Source organism: Lepidochelys olivacea (genome assembly GCF_965140295.1).
Source record: "Lepidochelys olivacea isolate rLepOli2 genome assembly, chromosome: 3".
NCBI classification, from domain to species: Eukaryota; Metazoa; Chordata; order Testudines; family Cheloniidae; genus Lepidochelys; species Lepidochelys olivacea.
The window spans coordinates 68,706,395-68,721,291 of NC_140413.1; positions in this window are offsets into that span (position 1 = coordinate 68,706,395).

Below are 14,897 nucleotides of genomic sequence, written 5' to 3' on the forward strand. Positions count from 1 at the left end.
TGGGGTCTGGGTCCATCACCTCTGACCGGGTCCTGATAGAAGTTTCCGGAACAGAGCTAGGCCTCACGTCTTGTTTAGCCTGGCTGCGGGTGACCATTCCCACCCTCTTGGCCCGCTTCACATGATTGGCCAAGTCTTCCTCCAACAGCATGGGGATGGGATAATCATCATAGACTGCAAAAGTCCACGTTCCTGACCAGCCCTGGTACTGGACAGGCAACTTAGCTGTAGGCAAATTGAAAGAGTTGTACTTGAAGGGTTGAATTGTCACTTGGATCTCTGGGTTGATTAAATTGGAGTCCACTAAGGAAGCATGGATAGCTGACACTTGTGCTCCGGTGTCCCTCCACGCGGTGACCTTCTTCCCGCCCACACTCACAGTTTCCCTCCGCTCCAAGGGTATCTGGGAGGTATCTGGTCCTGTGGACCTCTGGTGTGATTCCGGTGCAATGAACTGTAATCTGTTGGGGTTCTTGGGGCAGTTGGCCTTTACATGCCCCAGCTCGTTACATTTAAAACATCGTCCAGCTGACGGGTCACTGGGGCAAGGTGGGTTGCTGGAGAATGGGGTGGTGGGATGATAAGGGGTCTGGAGGGTTCTTTGGGAGGTAGGTGGGGCTTTGGGTGGCCCCCGATAATAGGGTGTGGTCTGGGGTGGTCCCTTCTGGTCTCCGCTCCAACTGCGACCAGTTTTCTTTTTCTCTGCCACCTCCACCCATTTGGCTCCAATCTCTCCTGCCTCGATTACAGTTTTGGGCTTCCCATCTAGGATGTATCTTTGTATTTCCTCAGGAACGCCCTCTAAGAATTGTTCCATTTGCATTAGGAAGGGCAAATTTACTGGAGATTCAACACTTGCTCCTGATATCCAGGCATCCCAATGTTTCACAATGTGGTAGGCATGTCGGGTAAATGACATGTCTGGTTTCCACCTTAGGGCTCGGAACCTCCGACGAGACTGCTCGGGTGTTATCCCCATTCTGACTCTCGCCTTGGATTTAAACAGTTCATACTTGTTCATGTGTTCTTTAGGCATTTCAGCTGCTACCTCAGCTAAGGGTCCACTGAGCTGCGGCCTCAGCTCTACCATGTATTGGTCAGTAGAGATGTTGTACCCAAGGCAGGCCCTTTCGAAGTTTTCTAGGAAGGCCTCAGTATCATCGCCTGCCTTGTAGGTGGGGAACTTTCTGGAATGGGGAGTGGTACCTGGAGAAGGATTGCTAGGGTTTGTTGGTATATTCTGCTGAGCCTTTACCTTCTCCATCTCCAGTGCATGCTTCCTCTCTTTTTCCCTCTCCTCCTCCTTCAGCCGCATGAGTTCTATCTGTCTTTTATGTTCCCTTTGTTTTTCCTCAGCCTGAAATCTGGCTAATTCCAGCTTTTGTCGAGCCGTGGATTTTGTCATCCTAACCTCTCTGTTTTTAACTAACTTTACACCCGAGGTTTAGAAATAAACAAACAAAACTTGGCTGTAAAATTTTGCTGTGCTGGAATAGAATACCTATTCTCTGATAGTGATTGTCAGCCTACAGAAAAAGACAATTCCCTTGTCTCTGCTCTGGCCCCAAATCAAAGCAAAAAACCTCCAACTACTTGGAAACCTGCTCACCAGCAGCCCAAAGGAAAAAAAAAATTCCTTTTCAAACTTGTGCTCCTTGTAAAAAAAATCAAAATCCTAAAAAAAAAAGACCCTGCCACTTTTGTCTCCAGACAAATAGGTAGAACACCCCCCCTATTTACTTCTAGAAAAAAAAACTTCTGGTTTACCAAGACTGTGAATTTCCGTGCAGGAGGTTAAGTACCCTGCCTCCAGGAAAAGAAAACCTGCAATTCACAAAGATAATCCCCTTTTGTCTCCGCTCTGGCCCCAAAGCAGAGAAAAAACAAGCTGCTTTCCAGCAGCTCCAAAGGAAAAAAAATTCCTTTTTAAAATCTGTATTTCTAGTTCAAAAAATCTCAAATTGATCTCAAAATGATTTCAGGTTAATCCCACCACTCTGCCACCATGTCAAGGTTCCTCCCGCACTCTGAACTCTAGGGTACAGATGTGGGGACCTGCATGAAAACCTCCTAAGTTTACTTTTACCAGCTTAGGTTAAAACTTCCCCAAGGTACAAATTAATTTTATCCTTTGTCCTCGGAATATCCACTGCCACCACCAAACTCTAACTGGGTTTACTGGGAAAAGTAGTTTGGACACGTCTTTCTCCCCAAAATCCTCCCAACCCTTGCACCCCACTTCCTGGGAAAGGTTTGGTAAAAATCCTCACCAATTTGCATAGGTGACCACAGACCCAAACCCTTGGATCTGAGAACAATGAAAAAGCATTCAGTTTTCTTACAAGAAGACTTTTAATAGAAATAGAAGTAAATAGAAGTAAAGGAATCACTTCTGTAAAATCAGGATGGTAGATACCTTACAGGGTAATTAGATTCAAAACATAGAGAATCCCTCTAGGCAAAACCTTAAGTCACAAAAAAGACACACAGACAGAAATAGTCATTCTATTCAGCACAGTTCTTTTCTCAGCCATTTAAAGAAATCATAATCTAACACATACCTAGCTAGATTACTTACTAAAAGTTCTAAGACTCCATTCCTGTTCTGTCCCCGGCCAAGACGACTACAGACAGACACAGACCCTTTGTTTCTCTCCCTCCTCCCAGCTTTTGAAAGTATCTTGTCTCCTCATTGGTCATTTTGGTCAGGTGCCAGCGAGGTTACCTTTAGCTTCTTAACCCTTTACAGGTGAGAGGATTTTTCCCTCTGGCCAGGAGGGATTTTAAAGGGGTTTACCCTTCCCTTTATATTTATAACACAGGGTAATTAGATTCAAAACACAGAGAATCCCTCTAGGCAAAACCTTAAGTTACAAAAAGACACAGAGACAGGAATATCCATTCTATTCAGCACAGCTTAATTACTCAGCCATTTAAAGAAATCATAATTTAACGCATATCTAGCTAGATTACTTGTCTCCTCATTGGTCATTTTGGTCAGGTGCCAGCGAGGTTATCCTAGCTTCTTAACCCTTTACAGGTGAAAGGATTTTTCCTCTGGCCAGGAGGGATTTTAAAGGTGTTTACCCTTCTCTTTATATTTATGACACCTACCTTTACTAGTGAACCTGGTGAAGAATTTCACGAGCCAAAGCCAAGCACGGGGGACAAGGTTTTTCAGGAATTCTGGAGATATGTTGTCACAGCCTGCAGCTGTTCCACACTTGATGCTACCCCAGTGTCTGTTCCAGCTTTGTTACAGTGAATGGTTTTGGGCAGCTTCTGATCTGGTGTACATGTTTAAAAATACGCCACTCGTTCCTCACTTGTCTTTGCACCTGTTTCTCCAAAGGTGCGCTGGCCACTTTAAGTAGGTGTCCAGCTACCTGGTTGGGTGTCACTGAGGGTTGGCAGGGTGCAGGTGGCTGCTGCACTGCTCGAAGGCATCAAAGCAGACTCCAACACTTGAAGATGGAGCGGGTGAAGTTCATCCTCTTGGTCATCTCCTCCCATCTGGCTTGGCAAGCAGCGTCCAATGATTCGATCAAATCGTCAGCAACATCTGAGTCACTAGATGCCTCATACTTTTCAAGGAAGGCAGCGCTCTCCTCATCGAGACAGGGAATGTAGACTGGGCGGCAACTGCGTGGGATGGCTCTGCAGACTCCTTTGTAGATAGCACCATGAAACAATGGTAGGTCTCGTTTACGGAGATATGCTGGGCTGGTGTTGTCACCACACTCTTCTCCAGCACTTCCCTGTATTTTTCTCAGTTGGCCTTTTGGAAGTTCCACCGCTTCTTTTTGGAACTCTTGACAACTGGGAACTGCAACCTGATATGGATCAGTGACAGTCTGTGTTGGCTGCATGGAAAGTTATCCGAGACTTGGCATGTTTTTGGCTTAGGATGGCCATGAACTGAACTGATCCAGCACAAGTCAGGAGAGTAGTCACGATCCCATCTAGAAGAATGGAATGTGCCTCACTGCTTAGCATCATGGATAAAGATGAGGTCATTTTGAGATGCCCAGTTTGCAAGTTGTTCACTGTTAGCGTCAACCTCCTTATACCCCCAGTCTGTGAGATGGCTGTTGTGAAGTCTCCGACATAGACAGCTGGGTGTGGCAGGCTTGGTAGAACCTGTTGGTTCCAGCTGACACTTGGAGGTTTGTATACATTTGCCAGCCAGAAACCACCACCAGGATGGTATCACAGAATTCAGCAGACATCAGCTAAATGGCATCTGCAATATTGGACTGAATGTATGCGGCTTGGCCGGGCTTCAGGTGTACAAAAGGTCAAAGCCGTCAATACTGGAATGCCCAGCTTCGGCAGTTGCCATGGGTCTCTTACAAGCAAGTCATGTCAATAGTATGTAGATGAGCAAGAACGCTGAGTAAATCACACTTGGCAGCCGACAAACCCACCACATTGAGTTGTAACACGTGTAGAGCTGGACCAACGACATAGAAGTAACAGGACTGCATGTTGGGGTTGTCAGTGACAACAGTGCTGGGATTTATTGAGCTGGTGCTCGTGGAATTCAGCTCACTGGTTGGATCATTAGCTTCCCTGACTACTGTCAGGTACTGGTGGGTGGCGCGACGAGGACGCTGATCCATTGCCCCATTGTCTTATATAGGTGCCTATTACCTCCCACCCCATCCCGATTTTTCACACTTGCTATCTGGTCACCCTAAGTAGCAGTGATAGTGAGAATTCTTCACAATGTGAGAAGAGAAGTAATCATAGGGATGACCCCGCTTGCTTAAAATTTGGGTTATTGTTTATTGAGGATCGACAGGGTGAATGCAGGCCATAGTTAACAATTCTCTGAAGATGATAAACTAACAAAAACCTAAAACCATCAAAATTACACAGACATTTGGAGAGAAAACACCCAAGCTATAAAGACAAGCCAATTGATGTTTCCAAAGATTTGGAAATGTCACAAAACATTCTTAAATGTGGCTATACTGTCCAAGAGCAAGCATTGCATGCCTCTTACCTTGCTGCACTCTGCATTGCCAAACGTAAACAAGCTCATCTAATCGCTGAGGAGTTAATTTTACCTTCTGCTATTGACATGTGCACTGAATTGTTCAATGAGTCAGCTGCTGAAAAGTTCAAAACAGTCCTTTTTTCCAAGGATATTATGAGAGGAATACGTCCTATTTCAGAAGACATCCAATAGCAAACAACTGACCATCTTTCAGTAAGTGATTATTTGACTTTACAATTAGACGAATCTATAGATATAGCAAACCATGCCATTTTGCTGGCTTATGTGAGGCATGCATGGGATGGTGGGATTCAAGAACAATACCTATTTAGTGCAGATATGCCTACTTCCTTCTACTGCTGTTGATATATTTGGTGCACTGGATAATTATATGCCATAGGTGACATTGAGCTGGTCAAAGTGTCTTGGTATTACAACTGATGGAGGTGCTTCAATGACAGGAAAACATTTGGGAGTTGTGCAAAGAATCCTTTTGAAAGCACCCAGTGCACCATGGAAGCACTGTTTCCTGCACAGGGAGGTGTTAGCAGCTAAAGATGCGATACCTGAGCTTCACAAAACTCGTAAAGGTGTTGGGAAAATTGTAAATTATATCAGAAAGAATGTCAAGAATTCCCAGTGCTTTCAGGTTTTTCTGACAGGAACCGGATAGCGTGTATGTCCATCTGCTTTTCCATGCTGAGGTTCATTGGTTGTCCCGGGGCAAAGTTCTGTCTCATGTATACAAACTGACAAATTAGTTGGCAGCTTTTCTTGAAGGTAAAAAGTCTCTCTTGGCAGAACACTTCAGTAAGGAGACATGACGTGCTCACGTTGCATTTCTTGTAGATATATTCGAACAAATATTCAATTTGAATTATTTGAATATGTTTTTACAGGGTAGAGGGCACAATCACTTTAAGCAAACTAACAAAACTGATTGTGGTATGCAATGTTGTTTTAGCTGTGTTGGTCGCGGGATATGAGAGAGACAAGGTGGGTGAGGTAATATCTTTTATTGGACAAACTTCTGGTGGTGAGAAAGACAAGCTTTCAAGCTTACATAGATCTGAAGGAGAGCGTAGTGTGACTCAAAAGCTGGTCTCTCTCACCAACAGCTGGTTCAAAAAAAGCTGGTTCAAAAAAAGATATTACTTCACCCATCTTGTCTCACCCAGATTTAACATTTTAGCCTGGACCTGATTTAGTCTTATCTAACTGAACTTCCATTTTGTGTGTGCTGTTGTCTGGGATGCTGCTTTATTTCTCTTTATTTACAATAGGAAGTAATTGTAACAGTAACATCTCAGTAAAAGTAAAAAAGTAAAAGTAACATCTCAGATGTTATGGTTTGTTGATTTTAATGGCGATTGCTGAACATACTGTACGGGACATTAGTTGACTTGTTTTAATGAGGCACAGAATTATTGACTAGAGCTGGGCAGGAAACTTTTCCCATCATTCAAACATTGTCAAGACTTCAAAAAAATTTCCTGGTTCAAATTCGGATGAAAAGTCAAAATTTCAAGAACATTTGTGAATAAAAAAAAAAATCATTTTCAGTGCAGGCCAAGTGAAACATTTCATTTAGATTTTCACCTTTTTTCTCTTTTTAAAATCTAATTAGCTGACACTTCAAAACACTAAACTGGGAGGAAAGGCAGATACGCTGGAGGGTAGGGATAGGATACAGAGGGACCTAGACAAATTAGAGAATTGGGCCAAAAGAAATCTGATGAGGTTCAACAAGGACAAGTGCAGAGTCCTGCACTTAGGACGGAAGAATCCCATGCACCGCAAGTGATTAGGGACAGAATGGCTAGGCAGCAGTTCTGCAGAAAAGGACCTGGGGGTTACAGTGGACGAGTAGCTGGATATGAATCAACAGTGTGCCCTTGTTGCCAAGACGGCCAATGGCATTTTGGGCTGTATAAGTAGGGGCATTGCCAGCAGATTGGGGGACGTGATCGTTCCCCTCTATTCGACATTGGTGAGGCCTCATCTGGAGTACTGTGTCCAGTTTTGGGCCCCACACTACAAGAAGAATGTGGAAAAATTGGAGAGAGTCCAGCGGAGGGCAACAAAAATGATTAGGGGACTGGAACACATGACTTATGAGGAGAGGCTGAGGGAACTGGGATTGTTTAGTCTGCGGAAGAGAAGAATGAAGGGGGATTTGATAGCTGCTTTCAACTACCTGAAAGGGGGTTCCAAAGAGGATGGCTCTAGACTGTTCTCAGTGGTAGCAGATGACAGAACGAGGAGCAATGGACTGAAGTTGCAGTGGGGGAGGTTTAGGTTGGATATTAGGAAAAACTTTTTCACTAGGAGGGTGGTGAAACACTGGAATGCGTTACCTAGGGAGGCGGTGGAATTTCCTTCCTTAGAAGTTTTTAAGGTCAGGCTTGACAAAACCATGGCTATGATGATATAGTTGGGGATCGGCCCTGCTTTGAGTAGGGGGTTGGACTAGATGACCTCCTGAGGTCCATTCCAACCCTGATATTCAATGATTCTATGAAAAAGTCATCTCAAATCAGAAAGCCAGAACTGTTCATTTTGAAAATGTCAGAATAAAATATTTTAACTTGTTCAGAACTTAACTATTTTTAAATCAGGAGACTTATCAAATCCAAACCTGTTTTGTGAACAGTTTGTTTCAATCAATCAGCATTTTTGGAGAAAAAATATTAATAGAAAAATTTCCAACAAGCTCTACAACTGGCATTTGCCAATCTGCATTTTTTCACTTTAAATATGCATTAAAAAGTGATCAATAGAACACTACACCCCAAAATGGTGTTGAGAATTATTACAGTGTGTTCACTAATGATTGACCACATCACCAACAGTGGCAAAATGAGATAATGGTGAAGTGCTTTCACCTTGCTCTATCAGTAGAAGTCACCATACTTTGTAACACAACATACGAAAGTGAAAAGGTAGTGTGCACCAAGAATCAGCATTTTACAACAGATGTTTCTTCCATGCTGAGGATTTGTCAAATTATCTCCCTATAAGTACAAGATAGATTTCTCCAATACAGACAATGGAGGCAGTGAGAACTAGTAGCCAGAAAGGTACGTCTTGTAGAAAATGGTTTGTAATAAAGCTCAAAATGGGTTTTGTTTTCGAGTTTAACATTTAAAAAAAAATTAAGCAAAATTTGAAATGAAAATTCGTTTGAATCAAAATGTTGAAAAGTTTCATTTAGAAAATGTCTAAAAGAAATATTTAGATTGTTTCTGGAATCCTCCCCACAAACTGAGCAAATTCTGCATTTATTTATTTTTTTTTGGTTAAAAAGTTTCATACAAAATACTTTACCAAGCTCTACATGTCATTTCATGTATCCGTTAAGCACTATGCACAACTATAGCATAGTATAACAATTGTGCATTTATCATTGGCTGGGAACCACTGATCTAGGGAACTGGGGTCAGATTTCTCTGGTCCAGCTAACAGCACTAATTGCAGGACTAGAGGGGGAAGGAAGGTCAAAGGTGGCTATAAGTCAGTTTTGCATTTCCCTAATCCTGGGGCTGCAGGGGGATGGGCTAGTCCCTAATGTATGGTAGAGCTATCTTCAGGAGGCTGTAGCAACACCCAAGCCATGCCCCCTTTCCCCATACACAATTCTTTGCCAGGGTTCAGGAGGGTAGCATAGGCAGCCACAAACCAGAGGAGGATTCCCCACTGTAGAGAAAACTTCCAGTGTCTGGTTTGACTAGGTCTACTGGCTTCAGATTAATGAAGAAGGTGATTTCTTGTTAAGTAATTTTGTAAAGGTGCACAGTACTTGTAATAAATGTGTTAGCATCTGAATGAGAGAAGCTGTATTTGTTTCTCTTTTTATATGAGTAAGAGGGCAGCCATCCAGTAATCTGATAGGCTGGCACAGTTTCCATTTGGTTGCAGAGGTAAAATACAAAACACTGATGTGAACAACAACAAATGGTAAAATCTAGAAACCATACTTGGTCAGTAGTAATGTTACAAACTTGAATATTTGTTCTGTCACACGTTATTTTTGCAGAACACTGGCAGACTTTGCCACTCATGTGAATAAGTATTAACTACCTGCAAAATTATCACGATTCCAAAGGATTGATTTTTCTGAACAGTAACACATTAAATTTTTATTTTTTTTAAAAAGAACAAACTGCTCAGCAGCAGAAAGTAAATTATTCCAGCAAGCTGACCATTTTTAAGAGCAGAAGACTATTTAGAGATGTGAATTCTCTGCAGTTTGATGCAGTCGATTTTTCCCCTTATTGTTTGAACTTTATCCTAAATGTCTTATGTTTTATATTTGAATGGTTATTTTATGTATCTCAAAACCCCATACAGTAAAGCAAAAACTTTATTAAAATAAGACCTTAGTGTATTTGTCTACACAACAAACAAACAAATGTAATAAGCATTAAAAGACACACTGAAATAACACTGAGTGCCTAACAAACTTACAAAGGAAATTCAGAGCTAAGGTGGCTTGTTCTATTCTTATCTCATCCTATTACAGTCAAATTCTGATCTTATTTACACTGAAGAAAACCCCTAATAACATCAGAGTTTAGTGAAGTTATTCTGGATTTTCATGCTTGTGGCTGGCATTCCACATGCACTGAAATACTATACACAGGTGTCAAGTATCAGAGGGGTAGCAGTGTTAGTCTGGATCTGTAAAAGCAGCAAAGAGTCCTGTGGCACCTTATAGCCTAATAGACGTATTGGAGCATAAGCTTTCATGGGTGAATACCCACTTTGTCGGATGCATGTGAAATACATATACAAATACATAGGAGTTTGTGCCTGGTTACCATGAGCTTCTGCAATCAAAACAAAGGATTGGAAATTCACGGGTTCAACAGAGCACTGCTTGGCGGGGAAGGTGTCTCTAATTCCCCTTCCTGACCCCATCTTAAATCAGAACCATCTTCTGGCTGGGGATCACTGGAGTGTAGTGCACTCAGCACATCTCCTATGCTGGCAGAGCACTGGGAGGCAGTGGTGAAGAGCATGCAACACCAACCTTAGGTTTCCAGAGGATTCCCCAGCTGTCCCTTTGGTGCAACTTTCGGACTGCTTTGGGCTTCCTGAGTGCACAAAGCAGCTGGGAGGCCAAGGATCTGGCCCATAGTTTCAGTAGTGAGGTCCATAATGCATCACATTGCATGTATATTCACACAGCACTGAATAAATTACGAAGTCCTTTCTCAGCATGCACTTGGTTCAGAAATTTCTCTGTGTGGTGGTGTTCCAATTTAGGGATTTGACCCAAGCTTATCTCTTGTTATGACACCTTTGCTCACTGGGCAGTGAGCAGGAAATTCACTTAACAGTGGTACATACACAGTTACACCACAGAGATATCTGAGTTAATGCACAGAATAATTGTGAGAAGAGAAAGTTATTTACCTGTTGGTCTGCTTCTGTGAAGATATGATCCCAAATGATTCTTGCTCTTGGGCCCTGTGCTCCCTAACAAAGTGACACTAGTTCTCTGTTACTTGACCCTACAAGGCAGGCACAGTGGGGAGCAGCATGTTAGAACTTTCCTTCAGCCTGGTGGGTGCTCATCACCAATGGCCACAACCCGTCGGAGCCCTCAGGGTCTTCCCCCCTTGCTCTCACCTTTTAATTCCTGGATCAACTTTCCTACTTATACTGCCTTTTCCACATTCCCTCCTATTGTTCGTTCCACTCACTTCTTTCACCTTGATTCAAATTAAGACTGTAAGGTTCTTCAGAGTGGTGACCATATTTTCCTATGTGTTTACACTACTCCGAGCACAACCACTCTCTGACCCTGACTGGAACTTGGCACCCTACCACAATGCTGCCGCTACACTAAGGCATTGAGTCAGAAGGGAGCCACTGCTGCATAAAGACAGACCAAATGCTCCAGGCTGTTCCTTCCGAACCAAACAGAGAAAAAGAGGGTAGAAATTTTTTTTTTTAAGAGATGAATTTCAAGGCTTTCCCTCCGCTCTGAAGATTAGGAAGGTGGTTGCTCTGGGGACCCCGTCCGTGTAACTGTCAGGATGCAGAATAAAACTGGCAGTTTCCTGTGATAATTTGCTTTTGCCTTGTCTCCTAAACTGCAGTAACAGAGGGGGGGAAATCACTGTTACCAGTAGTAAACCTATCTATGAAGGAGAACCACTAAAGTTAGAGGATTCCAAATGGCATAACACCATTGGATTCTAGCCATTCTTGAGACAGAGACCACTAAAAACAAATCAGAATTCAACTGGGAGTGGGAAAAGCATGATAGTTACAACTACATGATTTAAGATCAGCGATTTCATGACTGTTCACAGGACTAAAAACTAAAGTTTTTCAAGCACTGTAAATAATTTCAATACTTGTTTATAGTTTGGGTGAGGGTGTGTGTGACACTGGACCCCCAAAATGTCACTGGTGTCTTGGTGTAGCCAGCATTCCCTTCTCTCCTCTGTGTCTTTGAACATTCTGAAGGTCAGGCGCCCTCCACTCCCTCAGTTCCTTCCACCATCTCCCCACAATCAAGATTCCGTTAGGACTCTGAGGAAGATGGAAAGGTGGTCGGGAAGTGTGAATAGGCAGAATCCATCTCTAAGAACTCCAGTTAAAGGTAAGTAACCTTCATTTCTGCTGCATATTCCTACTCAAGGGATAGTTTGTCAACCAGTACTCCATAAATGGAAGGTGCGACTTGGAGTCCTAACTGAATAAGGATTGAAGTACTGCCTTGACAAATTAAGCATCCGATTTAGAAGCTCGGTCTAGGAAGTAATGTTTTGTAACTGTATGTAGAGAGCCCCAAATAGCAATCCCGCAGATGTCTGCAGTTGGAACAACAGGGCCTTCCAGACCAGGGCAGAATCTGCCAATCATGCCAGTAACGAAACTCAGAGTCCATGTCTGTCAAATCTGGAAGGGTGTGATGATCTGTAGGCACCATATTTCAAGGTGCATTCCTTCTTCTGATAATGGAATCTGGAGGTATATCTGTAACGTCTAGCATATTTTGATTCTTCCTTGGCCTGCAGATCTAACCTCAGAGCCAATCTTGGGTGCAACATGGAAGTAAATGGGGAAACTACAGGACATGCATATGCAAAACAGAGAAAAGCAAACAAACGTTACTGACCTCCTCCTTTTCCCTGGTGGGGACACTGAAGAAGAACAAGTAGCAGGAGCATTCCTTTTACTCTCTTAGGCAAAAAGAAAAGGAGTACTTGTGGCACCTTAGAGACTAACCAATTTATTTGAGCATGAGCTTTCGTGAGATCCGATGAAGTGAGCTGTAGCTCACGAAAGCTCATGCTCAAATAAATTGGTTAGTCTCTAAGGTGCCGCAAGTACTCCTTTTCTTTTTGCGAATACAGACTAACACGGCTGTTACTCTGAAACCTCTCTTAGGCAAGTAGACACTCTTTGTTTCTTGCAGATCTGGTAACTGATCTGACTGTAAATCTATGTCATTCACTTGTGCTACCATAGTAAGGGTTGGCGCCATGCGAACAGTGGATAAAGAAACTACTGCCAACCCTAGAACAACTTTCAGATCCAATGCAATTTTCAGAACTGGGAGATAAGTTTTTAGGCAAGTTTTAGGCAAAATTTGCAAATGACACTAAGCTGGGTGGGGTTGCAAGCCCTTTGGTGGACATGATGAGAATCCAAAATGACCATGACAAATTGGAGAATTGGTTTAAATTCAACAAGTTGAAATTTCAATAAAGACAAGTACAAAGTACTTCACTTAGGAAGGAAAAATCAAATGCACAACTACAAAACGGTGAATAACTGGCTAGATGGTAGTACTGCTGAAAAGGATCTGGAGGTTATAGTGGATCACAAATTGAATATGATTCAACAATGTGACAGCTGCAAAAAAGGCTAATATTGTTATGGGGCATGAACTGGACTGTCATATGTACGACCCAGGATGTAACTGTCTCACTCTGCTTGGTACTGGTGAGGTCTGAGCTGGAGTACTGCGCCAAATTCTGGAGGCCATACTTTAGGAAAGATGCAAACTGGAGAGAGTCCAGAGGAGAACAACAAAAATGACAAAAGTTTTAGAAAACCTGATCTATAAAGAAAGGTTAAAAAAACAGGGCATGTATAGTCTTCAGAAAAGAGGACAGAGTGGATCTGATTAACAGTCTTCAACTATATTAAAGGCTGTTATAAGGAAGATGGTAATCAATAGTTCTCTATGTTCAAAGGTATGACAAGAAGTAATGGGCTTAATCTGCAGCAAGGGAGATATAGGTTCAATATTAGGAAAATCTTTCTACCTCTAAGGGTAGTTAAACTCTGGAATAGGCTTCCAAGAGCAGTTATGGAATCCCCATCATTGGTGGTTTGTAAGAACAGGTTGGACAGGCACATGTCAGGGATGGTCTAAGTTTATTTGGTCCTGCCTTTGCGCAGGGGGCTGGACTTGATGACTTCTCGTGGTCCCTTCCAGCCCTACATTTCTATTAGTCTATGATTCACCCTAAGCCAGAATCTGAGTCTTTGGGTTAGGATTTGATATTCATGGATCTGAGGCATCTCCTGAATGTGACTTGTCCTTGCAAGCAGGAGCCTTTTTGTCTTGCACAAACTTTCTCAGAACCGAAGTAGATGGATCTGAAGGTTTCTCCCATGGTTTGGCTCTTACCGCAGAGGCTGGTATCAACCAAATATCTGAGCACTATAGTGTTGGATCCAATAATTTGGATATTGATTGCACCAAAGCACTGAAACTGATCCTCGGAAAGAGAGCACAGTATTATACATATTGCTCTTCTTTTTAGTCCCCAAGGTGCTAAAAGCAGACACTGGTATTTTCACCTTGAGTACAGATCTCTCACATGTATTGTATCCAGGACCATTCATAGCCAGACCTTCCTGCAGCAATAAGGCTTGCAGCCTGTTCTGGTGCTCCTTGAGCATGCTGGGGGAAAATGTGCTGCAGATAGACCACCATGAGGGAGATTGACACTCCCTGATGCATGCCAAGCATCTACTATGGGCATCCTGATCCTGGGAAAACTGCTGGACAAGAGATGCACCTACCTTTTGAAGCCAGGTCTCTTAGGTTATGTCTACACTGCGTTTTAAAAAACAGAACAGCGAGTCTAAGAGCCTGGGCTGACACTATAGCACCAAAACCAGCAGTGTAGACATTGTGGCTCGGACTGGGGCTCGAGCTCTGAAACCCACTCCCCCATTATGAGCTTCAGAGCCTGAGCATCTACACAGCTGTTTTTAGTGCTGGGAGCTCAAGTCTGTAGACCAGGGCTCTGAGACTCACTCGTGAGGGTTTTAAAATCAACCCACCACAGATCCAGTAGTGAGAACTAAAGATGTATCTACTATCTATGCTAAGAATAAAACCTTTTTTCCTTTAATAAGTTTACCGCTAAAACTAATACTGAAAACTACACTAAAAGTAAAACTACACTAAACAAAGACATTAAATTATTCTTGAGTGAAGGCTCCAGATCCAATTGGATACAGAGAGGCTAATATCCATCTGCGGCTGCATTTGGAAGGAACTGAGGCAGCAGAGGGTGCCATTCCCCCTTCTATAACCTCACCTCCAAAATGTTCAGGAAGGAAGAGGGAAGGGATAGCAGGGGTGCACAAGTGCTCTGACAAGCACTGCTGTGAGCAGATTCCACCTCTTGAGCTGCATCAGCTAGCACACCCTATGAGTTGGAATATGCATCCAAAGAAGTAGTGTCACAGAGAGAAATATGTGAAGGTATCTGGAACACAGTAAGACAAGGTTTAATTTGGGGACTTTATTTATTTTACTGGCTTAACACAATATAGGAAGATGGAACATGTAATATTGCAAAACATTCAAAGCCTACATAAAATTATTCAGTGTTTCATGCATCCCCAAACA